Source organism: Rhinatrema bivittatum, chromosome 2 (assembly GCF_901001135.1).
Source record: "Rhinatrema bivittatum chromosome 2, aRhiBiv1.1, whole genome shotgun sequence".
Classification (NCBI taxonomy): Eukaryota; Metazoa; Chordata; class Amphibia; order Gymnophiona; family Rhinatrematidae; genus Rhinatrema; species Rhinatrema bivittatum.
Genome location: NC_042616.1, coordinates 714,143,851 through 714,156,753, shown reverse-complemented (window position 1 = coordinate 714,156,753; position 12,903 = coordinate 714,143,851). Strand labels below are relative to the sequence as shown.

Genomic DNA, 12,903 nt, shown 5'->3' with positions numbered 1-12,903 from the left:
ATTTGCTTCCTTTTCGATCAGCTTTTCGATTACTGGGGTCAAAGTAAATATCTGCAGGGGACTACATTTGTCTATACAAACGTAAAGGTTTCTCCAAAGCAAGTGCTCATCACACACATTTCACTGCTCTGTTTAACTTCTGATATACTCTTGAGCTTATAGTTCTACCTTCAGGCACAAACATATCTTGTTCTGAGCAAATTTACTGACGTAGTGTCTTACTTTAAATTAAATTGGTGCAGCAGTATGAGAAGAGTTTGTGTAACTAAGGTAAGGTTTATCCATCAAAGTTGCTTTTGGGACCTCTAAACTTAGTGATCTTTGTAGGCCAATGTTTTTTGTCCTCAACTGCTTGCACATGAAAAGTAAATTTCTGGCACCTGAAAAGTGGATCTTTATTGAAGGGAGGACTTTTTATTGCAGTATATTTGATATTATCATTGAATATATGAGAAGGCAGTGTTGAAAGCTTTCCTTGTTCGAAGAGAAAAACAAAATAAAAAGTCTAGGAATTTTGTTCACCATTTTTAATCATTTCCTAGCACAACCCATATGGACTGAATGTACTCTGTCAAGTTAACAGGAGTTTCTCAGTAGCATTAGCTTCCATGAATTATTTATTCCCTGTGCTGTTTCAATTAGCTTCATAATTATTAAGAGCTTGGTGCACTCTCCATGTAGTTGACATATTCTCGTTTCCCATTTCCTTCCAAACACATGTAAGCATTAAAGTCTCAAATGCAAGTTTTTGAAAAGCTTAACACTGGTATAAACCTTTTTTTTTATTTTTAGGAATTAAATGCCATCAATGAAGTTTTTAAACTGCTGTTCATTCCAAATTCTACAGCTGAGGAACAGCATGTTGAATACTGAAGATCTAAATTAATTACCTAGATATGTGTGGGTGTGTATTTATTTTTGCATTTTAATTTGGAACTGAATCAACAGATAGAGAATCATCCCCGGAACAAAAGCTTAATAAGTTACAGCTCTGAATGCCAATGGGAGGAGAGGATTTCAGAGGCCAGTTAGGATTATGAAGTACATGGAACAATGGAGATGCTGCTTGGTAGAACTGTCTGTGAAGCCAAGATGCAGGTTTATACTTTAAAAAGAGTAGATAAAGCTTTCAGAAAATAAAATAAATTAATTTTAACTATATAAGAGGGAGAAAATGAAGAAAGAGAGAGATCAAAGCATGAAAACAAAAATATTGGTCAAAGTTTATTTTTTAGGTAAATAAAAAAGGTGAGGAACTCATGCAGGTTTAGGTTCATTGAAAAAGTTCTTCACCTTCATTGATCCTCCTTCTTTCTTGTCCCTCCCCATCCCAGTTCTGCTCTGTCTGGCTTGATAAGAAAAAAGTTCAGTTTTCCTTGCTCCATACTAGAGATGTGAATCGTGTCCTCGATCGTCTTAACGATCGATTTCGGCTGGGAGGGGGAGGGAATCGTATTGTTGCCGTTTGGGTGTGTAAAGTATCGTGAAAATCGTTAAAATCGTGAGCCGGCACACTAAAACCCCCTAAAACCCACCCCGACCCTTTAAATTAAATCCCCCACCCTCCCGAACCCCCCCCCAAATGCCTTAAATTACCTGGGGGTCCAGCGGCACACTAAAACACGGCACATTAAAACCCCCTAAAACCCACCCGACCCTTTAAATTAAATCCCCCACCCTCCCGAACCCCCCCCCAATGCCTTAAATTACCTGGGGGTCCGTAGCCTTAAATTACCTCCGTAGTGGCGGTCCGTAGCTAAATCGGGGGAAGGGGGAGAGCAGGAAAAGCGGCACACTAAATCGTGTAGTCTTCAGCCGGCGCCATTTTGCTAAATGGCCGCCGCAAAATGGCGGCGGCCATAGACCAAAACGATTCGACGCAGGTCGTTCCGGACCCCCGCTGGACTTTTGGCAAGTCTTGTGGGGGTCAGGAGGTCCCCCCAAGCTGGCCAAAAGTTCCTGGGGGTCCAGCGGGGGTCCGGGAGCGATTTCCTGCCGCGAATCGTTTTCCGTACGGAAAATGGCGCCGGCAGGAGATCGACTGCAGGAGGTCGTTCAGCGAGGGTTCCGGACCCCCGCTGAACGACCTCCTGCAGTCAATCTCCTGCCGGCGCCATTTTCCGTACGGAAAACGATTTGCGGCAGGAAATCGCTCCCGGACCCCCGCTGGACCCCCAGGAACTTTTGGCCAGCTTGGGGGGGCCTCCTGACCCCCACAAGACTTGCCAAAAGTCCAGCGGGGGTCCAGAACGACCTCCTGCGTCGAATCGTTTTGGTCTATGGCCGCCGCCATTTTGCGGCGGCCATTTTGCAAAATGGCGCCGGCTGAAGACTACACGATTTAGTGTGCCGCTTTTCCTGCTCTCCCCCTTCCCCCGATTTAGCTACGGACCGCCGCTACGGAGGTAATTTAAGGCTACGGACCCCCAGGTAATTTAAGGCATTTGGGGGGGGGTTCGGGAGGGTGGGGGATTTAATTTAAAGGGTCGGGTTGGTTTTAGTGTGCCGTGTTTTAGTGTGCTGTGTTTTAGTGTGCCGCTGGACCCCCAGGTAATTTAAGGCATTTGGGGGGGGGGATTCGGGAGGGTGGGGGATTTAATTTAAAGGGTCGGGGGTGGGTTTTAGTGTGCCGGTTTTCCTGCCCTCCCCCTTCCCCCGATTTACGATTTTTTGACGATAAATCGGGGGAATTGGTATTGTATCGTGGCCCTAACAATTTTTGACGATTTAAAATATATCGGACGATATTTTAAATCGTCAAAAAACGATTCACATCCCTACTCCATACACTATAATATGTCTGAAAATAAATGATACAAAATTTTGTATCCATTTTTGGAGGCACCATCCATTTGTTATGGAAACAACAAACCAATCCAAAAAATTGACTTTTTCTTTGCTTTTTACCTATTTGTTTCAAATAAATGTACATCCCTATTAGTGATGGTTTTTCATGCTACTGCCTTATCTTCTGGAAGTATCTCTGTCTCAGCTCAATACAGGTAGCTACTCTCTTATGCTGCTTCATCCACCAAACTCCAACTCAAAGCTAACTGATCGCAACATGCTCCCTCTAAATCTTGTTCACCATTGGCCCGAAAAGGGTCACGCCTGTAAAAATGGGGGGTTATGCACATGGTTGGGCCTTGCACTCGCCACATGCATTTACAGAAGGGCCTGGCCATGCACGTAACCCCTGTTACACACCGAGGTGCCAGGCCTCTCCAAAGGGACAGGCTGGGGGCATGGTCTGGGTGGGGTTGAGAGGGGCAGGGACGGGGCAGGCCGGGACAGCTCCATTAGCTGCTGTCCCGGGGAAGAGCGCACTGGTAGCTTGCCAGCAAGCAGAGGTTACTTCACCTCGGAAGTTGAAGTAAATACTAAAACCCCCAAAAAACTAATAGGTAGGGGGTAGAGGTCGGGGAGGAGAGGAAAGGGGAAAAGGTAGGAAGGTTAGATAGGGGTATAGGGAAGTTCCCTCCCACTCCGCTCCTTAATTAGAGCGGATTGGGAGGGAATTCAGGAAGCCCTACTTGCATCGCCGTGTGCTGCTTTGTAAAATTCCCCTCCCTTGCACAAACGAGTCGTGGGTCACTTGCACATGCGCGCGGCCATCAGACTTTAGGGATAAAAGAAGGTGAAGGAAGAGTGGGTGTATCAAATAACGGGATTTCTTCTTTTGAACAACAAAAAGATTTATTAGCATACACAGATATTTAGTTAAGCAAACAGAAAATCAGATGCAATGTTTCATGAACAATTTTGTTAACAATAATGAGAATTTTCTTTCTATTCTCTATAGATGTGATTACTTCTGGACCGTCAGTATCCTCACTGTCCATTAACCAAGAACAATTTTTCTGGAACATTTATCAGATAAGTGCTTCGTCTAAACTATTCACTCTTAGTTATATTTTTAAGGGCAAATTTTAAAAGGGCTGTGCACACAAAATCGTGGGAATACACGCACGTGTCTTCCCGACGCATGTGGAAGTTATTTTGCGTAGCCGATATTTGTCCACATATGTATGCTTGCACACACCAACATGGGCGTGTCATGGGTGGGCCGCTGACATACGCGCATTTGACGTATATTCTAAGGGCTGCGCGCTTATGAGATGATGGGTACAGATACATACACGCATGTATATTTGTACTGCATGTTTACGCAAGGCAGTGCAAACTTTCATTTTTGCTCGGGTGTTTTCCGTGGCTGGGCTAGTCGCTCTGGGTCAGTGGACGCAGAAGCAGGGCAGGAGATGGGAGGGAGTGTTTCAGTGACAGACTGGGACTTACTGTTGGAGGCTGGGCAAGTTATTAGAGTACTATCACCTGGGCAGCGGGTATTGAATGCAGGTATAAAAGGGGTAAGGCAGGGAATCAGATTTTCACATATGCGCTGGTGCTTTAAGTATTAGATAGGGACGAGACAGGAACAGGAGGCTAGGAGACTGTGTTGTACCTACAGTTAGTGAGGGGGATAGTCATTCTTGGAGTCTCTTTTCAACATTAAGATTACAATAGCTGCATGCATACTCATATCAATACGGCTGAGAAGAGAAAGAGAGGGGAGGAGAAGAAGAATGCAGAGGAGGAGGAATTACCCCTTACACAGAATTTACAGGACTGGGACACAGTTTCTGGATCTGTCAGAGGAGGAAGTAATGCACAGATTCAGATTCAACAAGGAAACCATACAATGCCTATGTCAACTGTTAGAGCCAGAACTACAACCTACAACCCTAAGGGGGCCATGCCTTGCCAATACATGTCAAGGTCACTACCGCCCTGGCCTTTTTCACTACCAGCACCTTCCAAACACCTCTAGGGGTCACACCTGGAATCACTCAGTCTGCCACCTCTAGGTGTTTAGAGCAGGTCCTGCCTGCCTTGCTCAGGAAAACACAACACTTTACATCCTTCCCTTTCAGAAGACAGGAACAACACCAAATAATGACTGATTTCTATCAAATCACATGCTTCCCTTTAGTTTCGGGAGCCATCGATTGCACTCATGTCCCTCTAAGGGCACCAGGAGGAGACGAGGCCACGAACCACAACCACAAGGGCTTCCACTCCCTAAACATGCAAGTGGTCTGCAACGCCAAGGGCCTCATCATGAATGTTGTGCCCCGGTTTTCAGAATCCACTCACGATGCCTACATTCTCTCGCAATCAAGAATTCATGACCACTTCCAGCAAGGAGACATCACTGGGAGATGGCTTCTAGGCAGGAGGGCAACGAACACTTCTATCCCACATACCCATTTCACTGCTTCCTATTGTCTCCCCTATATTTAGGTTGCATGAGGGTTGGCACTGCAGGGCTGCTCTAAACTAGCCATGCGAGCTGTCCCACTTTCAAACTCATAAGGTGTATCTAACCCAGCTTTTCTGTGGCTTCTCCTCCTACAGGTGACAGACGCTATCCGCTCAAAACCTGGCTCATGATCCCCATTGCTACCCCAAGGACTGCAGCTGAGTGTTGCTACAAGAGGACATTCTGCAAGACCAGGGCTGATATAGAGAGAACCTTTGGCTTATTTAAAACACGTTTCTGCTGTCTGGATAGATCAGGAGGATGCCTTCTTTACAGCCCCCCTAAAGTATGTGAGATATTTCTAGCCTGCTGTATGCTACATAACCTTGCACTAAACAGACACATGCCTTCTCTGGAGGAGGGTCATCAAGAGAATGAGGATGATGATGATGATGATGATGAAGAGGAACTGACTCAGGCACAATTGTAGAAGATACATTGCATGAGTCCTCTGACTGAAAGATATTTCAGAAGGTAACTGTGAATTTATTTACAAAAATGGTGCACCAAAATAATAATAACAAAATAAATTATGGTTTCCTTGGCCGGCCTCTTTTTCTGGCTTCAGGAAGCTTAGGCTACCCTAACCTAGAGCTCCTGCACAGTGCTTGACGTTTTGCAAGTATTAACCAAAACAGGAGTAGTATGTCCAAGAATCTGATTCTTTTTTTCACTTTCCTTTGCAGGTTTTCCTGTTTCCCTGCTTCCAGACAGTACAAAAGAAGGTAAGTATGTCTACTACTTAAAGTTTAAATTGTAAGTGCTTGCTGTTTTTCAGTCTTTCCTTTGTCAAATAATAGTGTTTTTCTAACTTGGATTTCTCTTTGTTGTCTCTTTTTCTGTATAGGTGTTCACCTTTGTTTAGGCCTTTGTCTTTCTTGTATGTTGGTCTAGCCAGACTGTGGGGCAAGGATATTTAGCTCGGTCCTTGTTTCCAAATCGAGAATGCTGTATCTCCTCTCCTGTTCCCGCAGTTGCTGTAGATACTCTGTTCATGGAAATTCTTTTTCGCTTTCTTCTTTTCCTCTTTGTTTCACAAGTGTGTTCCCTATTCTTAAATTAAAATAAAATGGGGAGGGACTGACTACGCTATTTGCGAAATTCTTTCGGAGATGTATTAATAAGGTAATGTTCCCTTCGTGCAGTCTCGAAGGCTTGCTGACTCTGTATCTGACTAATGGGAGAACATACAATGATAAGCAGTATTCCCTAGTCTCAGGGTATCAGAGAGAATTAAAGGACATATTAGTGTCTTTTAAAGCAGCAGCTGCAAAGAAATTGGCATTCACATTGTGCTTTCCTCTCACACTCTCTGTCTCTCCAAAAGTTTCCTTTCCTGGCATTGTAACTGTGATTTAGGATATAGCTTTGCTGGAACTTCAATTAGTTTGAATTTCCTTTGATTAGGACTACCAGTCCAGCTGTTGTCCTGCTTAAAGTGTAACAGTTTTCTGATATAACGTACAGCTGCAGTCTCTGCAGTTAACTGACTGTAGTAAGGTTCAGCACAGTGCATCAACAGACAATTTAATACATTCTCACAGTCTCAGAGGTAAAACTCTTCAATAACACATAACACAGCTGTTTAGGTTTTCACTAAACAGATGATTCTCAGATATCAAACAGTAGTGGGCTTTTTTTTGGAGTACTTCCACAGGTAAGCACTGATCATAAAACAGGACAATTATGTATCAAATTAAATATTTACTTTCAAATCCTTTCCACAATGTTATCTACTCATTCCTATTCTCAATAAGCTGAATACAAAAGAAAACAGCATCTTCAGCTGTTCAACTAACATTAACTAGATCTTTTTCCTTTCTTTTCTTTCAGGGATACTAGAAAATAGATTCCAATCCCTTTCACGCACAGCACATACAATCCAAATTATTTATACTTATTATGTATACTCTCTTTCTCTCTAGCTTCTGCTTCTTAAAGGCACCAGAACAGACCCTGTGACAGAGCAGGAGCAATGTATTTCTCCTCCTATCCTGTGCTAGCTGCTTCTCTGCTCAACACACATGCAACTAGAATCTTTTTTCTGACCAGAGTATTCATCCTCTGTTGATGATGTAACAGAAAATAGAACCCAGGGGTCCTTGCAGGGCCGGTGCTAGCTTTTTTTGCTGCTCTGTGCAAAAAATTACTGTGCTGCTCCCCCCCCCCCAATTCATTCAGTGTCTGTCTCGGGCCCAACAAATAAAGCTCTGTCCTGCAATCTGTATTTTTAAAAACTGACATGTCTACCACCCCAGAACTTATGGATAGGGAAGAGTATGAGGTATCCTAGGAAAACCTTCACCCTTGCACACACGCCACTCCCCCCCCCACACACACACACACACACTGACACACCCTTTACAGACACACACAATTAAATTATGCATTTATAACAAATTCTACATGAAAATGTTATGCACACCCGGTTGCACCAGGCCTGGGTCCTTGGGTGCTGGCGTTTAGAACTACATAAACCTTCCTTTTCTCCCCTGCTTTTAAAATCCAGCAGGAATAAAGATTATTAGTGCTTTTTAAACCAGTGGAGTAAACTTAAATAAACTCAAGCAACCAAAGCTCTGTAGAAACAAATATATCCCTACAATGGGCATGTGGATAACTGCGGGTAGAAACTCTAACACAGGGCTTCCCAAACCTGTCCTGGGGACCCCACAGTCAGTCAGGTTTTTAAGATATCCACAATGAATGGGGTAGATTATCAAAGGGGTACACGTGTAGGATAAGCGAGTACCCCCCGAAAACCTACCCCACACCCTCCTGCGCGCGCCGAGCCTATTTTGCATAGGCTCGGTGGCGCGCGCAAGCCCCGGGACGCGCGAAAGTCCCGGGGCTTGCATGGAGAGGCGTGCCGGGGGGCGTGGCGGTTGTGACGCGGCGCGGGTGATGCGACGTTTCGGGGGACGGCGCCGCGGGCGTGGTTTCGGCCCGGGGGCATTCCGGGGGCATGGCCGCGCCCTCCGGAACAGCCCCCGGGTCGGGTGATGGCGCGCCAGCAGCCCGCTGGCACGCGCAGATTTATGTCTGCCTCTGGCAGGCGTAAATCCGGTGATAAAGGTAGGGGGGGGTTTAGATAGGGCCGGGGGGGTGGGTTAGGTAGGGGAAGGGAGGGGAAGGGGAGGGGAGGGCAAACGAAAGTTCCCTCCAAGGCCGCTCCGATTTCGGAGCGGCCTCGGAGGGAACGGAGGCAGCCTGCGCGGCTCAGCGCGCGCAGGCTGCCCAAAATTGGCAGCCTTGCGCGCGCCGATCCTGGATTTTAATGGATACGCGCGGCTACGCGCGTATCTATTGAAATCCCGCGAACAAAAGTACGCGTTCGCGCTAAATTATAAAATCTACCCCAATATGCGCAAGAAAAATGTGCATATACTGAATCTCCATGGTATGCAAATGTATCTCATGCATATTCATTGTGGATATCCTGAAAACCTGATTGGCTGTGTGATCCTCAGGACAGGTTTGGGAAGCCCTGCTCTACTTGTAAAGCTACCAAGCCAGAATTCAAGTAGGGAAGCAAAACAAAATCCTGAACCAGATTATTACAATTTAACAGATCAGAGACAAATTTGTTAATAAGATTAAACTTTAACATTCTTTTTCCCTCACACCATATTAAACACTTATTTTTAAAGGTTCCTATGAAATTTCTTTTCACATTACACTTTCCATTTCACCAAATTTTCACAAAAATGCAATTGACAGGCTGTTCACTATACCTAGGTTTCCTGATCCTTTTACACTCAAATAAAGCTCAAGTTAGGGATCTGTTGTCCCAAGTAGGATATAATGTGTCTCTTTTAGGTAAATTTCCACATCTTTATCATTTTTAAGTACTCTTACAGATGCTGGGATCAAGCATATTTTGCCCCTTTACAAACCATCTGAAAACAGAATTCAGGTCCCACACATCCTCACACCTGAACCCTGCATTTATTTTATTCAATTTTGGGCTCTTTTCGATGTTTTATATACTTTGAACATCACATGGCAGCCTCTCCACCTCAATTCAGGGGTTTATATAAGTCCCTTTTTCCTTAATGCGTCTGTTTTTTAAACTTTTATAATCATGGCTAAACCTGCCCTGGGACCTGGAAGTGACATCACCGTGACCCTGGGCAACGCTATCTAACTTCCTGCTTGTGCCAGGGGCTTTCCCAGAGCTTACTCCTTGCAGTGGCAGATTCCTCAAGGCTGCCACTGTTAAAATGAAAGCTCCAGTAGCAAAACCTTATCAGGGGTGCAGCGGCAGTCTCTCAGCGCCCCAGGAGACAGCTGACTCCTTGCGGTCCTAAACAGCTGATTTCCCTGACCAGCTGACAGCACCGAAAAACAGAATGCTTCCTCTTCCTGCCCAGCAGCCAGGCAAAAATGAATATAATTTCTCTTCTTTGGTCACACTAAGGCATCTCTAATATAGGAAAATACAGAGATTTTTCTAGAATATAGTGCCAGATAGTGACTTTGTTGATCCAAAAGTATATTTCATTTTTGTAATTTAGCTGTTCATAATCATATAAAATAATACTTACACAAATACCCCTCATAGTGCTAAACTGGAGCATAAATTGCCCCAAAATATTTAACACAGTGTTATAACAGTGCTTATAAACAGTTTTGCAATGTATCAAAGGATAAGTATTCTTAAAAAAAAACCAAGAAAAAAAGTTCCCTATCATGGCAGTCTGATATGCTTGCAAGACTCTAGTCACAGTGTGTTTTAGCTTTTCCTAGTTGTGGCGTACCCTTTTGAGAAGGTTCCAGAAATGTTTTTCTTTCGGTTAAGTTCCTGTTTTCCTGGCTCCTGCTGCAAGATTCATGGGTGGCCCAGACTTGCACTTGTGAGGACAAACCCTCACCTACTCTTCAAAGAGTTTTATTCTGGAAAGTAGAATGTAGCTCTTTGTTTATATGTTTCTCTTGTCAGTTACCAGACTTATTTTGTGGCAACCGTCTGGTACAGATTGTGGGAAAATGCCATGTCCACAGCCCTTAATATGGAACACTTGGCTTATTTATTTATTTATTTATTTATTTATTATTATTGCTTTTCTTTCCTTTGCTTTGACACTGTGTGATGTAAAAATAAATTAAACAAAAAAAAAAATAGAAGAAATCATTCAAAGTATATTTATGTATGGCCCCTGCTATTTTGGCCCTGGTTTTTCTAGCATTTTAGGTTTTTTTGCATATTTGGTGTCCTCCCCTTGCCTTTACCCCACCTTTCTGAGGGCTGTGTCTAGGGATTTAAATTTTCCCCTGAACAGGTGCAAATGACCTTTCCTCTTTGCTTGTAGCCTAGAGGATTGATCAGGGTCTTTCTGGCCCCCTGGGGGACTGACTCGGGAATTTCGGAGAATTGAAGAGTTTTAGGAGTAGTGAGAGGAGAGGTGTTTTGCAAGGATTTTTCAGAAGTGAATAGTTTTGCTATTTCTATCCAGAATGAACCAGTTCCTTCCTGATAGGAGGGCAAACCCCCTTCTCTGGAAGGACTGAGTTCTTGAGGTTCTTCCCTCTTTCTGCCCAGCTAACAGCAAATGAGAAGACCTGAGGATCAGTGATTTTCAGATACATTTTTTGGAAACAGCTATTTATGAACCAAAAAGGGGTTTGGTGTTACTCCCAGTTTTATGATTGTTATTGAGGACAATCATCCCACCCTCTATGGGGAAGGGATCATGGAGACTGTAGAGGCTGGGTCAGTTGGAAGGGGGAGAGTGGCCAGAAGAGGCCCCATAAATAATGAAACTATTGCTTTTCTTGTTATGATTTCTATTTTGCTTCCATGATTTTTGCAATATTACTTTGGATCATCCTATTTAAGTAAAAGTAAAGTCTTTTCAGTTGAACACCAATATCGGCCTCCATTCTTTATTTCAGGAGTGCATCGTCCTTCCAAGCAAACCAGCCACTGTGAGTACACATGGACCAGTGCATGTGAGCATGGACTGAGTGTGTTTCTCACTTCTGCACCACAGGCCCCAGAGGTGTAAACCTTCTTCCCACCAGATGAAACCTGGCATCCTAGCAGCAGTGCAATTTCCTTGGCGAGAGAAACATTAGCCCTGGGAATTGTATAGCATTCTGGATTCAGTCCCCCCGTGAACCAAAGGGGAGAGTTTACTACTATGGAATGGCATTGGAACACTGAAATGAGAAATAGCACCTTGAGTGTGCAGTCAGCACAGTCTTAGCATTAACTTCTGGGCATATGGTTAAAATCCTCTTAGCACATTTCTTGGGTTTGTTACAGATCACAAATCATGGGATTTTTTACATACAATATGTCTACAATAGAATAGCTTGATTTAATGTAAAATTATATTATTTGAGCTTTTAATGTAGCCCAGATTGAGAGAGTGAGAAAATAAAACACTACAAAATTGAATCAATCATTTTGATCTGATTTCCTTTGTGCAAACCATATAGAGATGTCTGTAACCCCAACTTTTACCAGTAGGTTCAGTTATCAAGGAGAGGCTTAAATGAATAAAAAAGAGCATATAAATCAATCTAGTTGCTCCATTTAGAGTTTTACACTACATAAATCCTTTTTACTTTGTTTTTCCTCTCTTCTCTGCTTTCACCTATCTTCTGGATCTAAGTGCTCCCATGCTTTTGCTCTCAGCACTGACAGCCAGTCCCATGTACCAGGCTTATTTTTCCACAGGTTAGCAGCAAGGGGGTTGAGCCATAAGAAAAAGAGGACTACATATGCTCAGTTTAGTGTATACATACTATTATTGTGGCCAAATGTTATTAAGCACAGAGACACTGTTAGCTCACAGAAGATAATGCTTTATGGGTTAGTGAGTGTGTGTTGATAAATGTTTTCATGCTATTTAGCTTACTTTTTTAAAGTGTACACTAAAATATTGAAAGGTTGATGCCTAATTATAGGGTCACAAGAGCAGAAGGCAACAGTCAGAACCTTAGGCTAGAATATTGATTACAAGGGCAACTGTAAACATAGCACACAGATATAACGATTGCCCTGAACAGCAAAATTTTCACAGAGCAAAGGATTATCTAAAGTAGTGGTTCTCAACCTTTTTTCATCCGGGACACACTTGACAGATTATTCTCACATGCGTGACACACTGAACATGTGACCGTCACGGAGCTATATGTAAACATACACTCTGCATCCATGGGAACCACCATAATCTCCAACAATGGATGCAGAGCAGAACTAGGGCATTACCCATAGAACTCACCATGCAAAAAAAAGATATTCTGGTTCTGATGATATCTCAGTAAAAGCAAAACAAACTCCCTTTACTACCAGGCACAATAGCCCTTCTTATGAAAAGGCAATAATTTACCACTAATGCATATCCTATTCAGAAAACACAACAAATAAGATTGATACAATTGCCTACATGCTAGTAAAATACCTCACCTCGGTCACACATACAGAACCGACCTTCACCAAGTAGAGAAAGACCACACATTATAAATATGGAGACAAACTAAATGGAAAACAAAAAAAAAAGCCACTCTGCTTGCAATGCAAACCTGGAGAAATGGAAAGAGAAATATGGCACCTAACACAGTCCCAGGATCTG

At 43.4% G+C, this 12,903-nt stretch overlaps 1 long non-coding RNA gene across 1 annotated transcript; it reads left to right on the top strand.

Annotated features, from left to right (window-relative positions):
• Positions 1-5,684: 5,684 nt before the first annotated feature.
• Positions 5,685-11,610, top strand: LOC115086269. Its single transcript, XR_003855198.1, has 3 exons — positions 5,685-5,794; positions 6,007-6,045; positions 11,216-11,610. It is a non-coding gene; the product is annotated as an uncharacterized LOC115086269 (long non-coding RNA).
• The last annotated feature ends 1,293 nt before the right edge of the window (positions 11,611-12,903 follow it).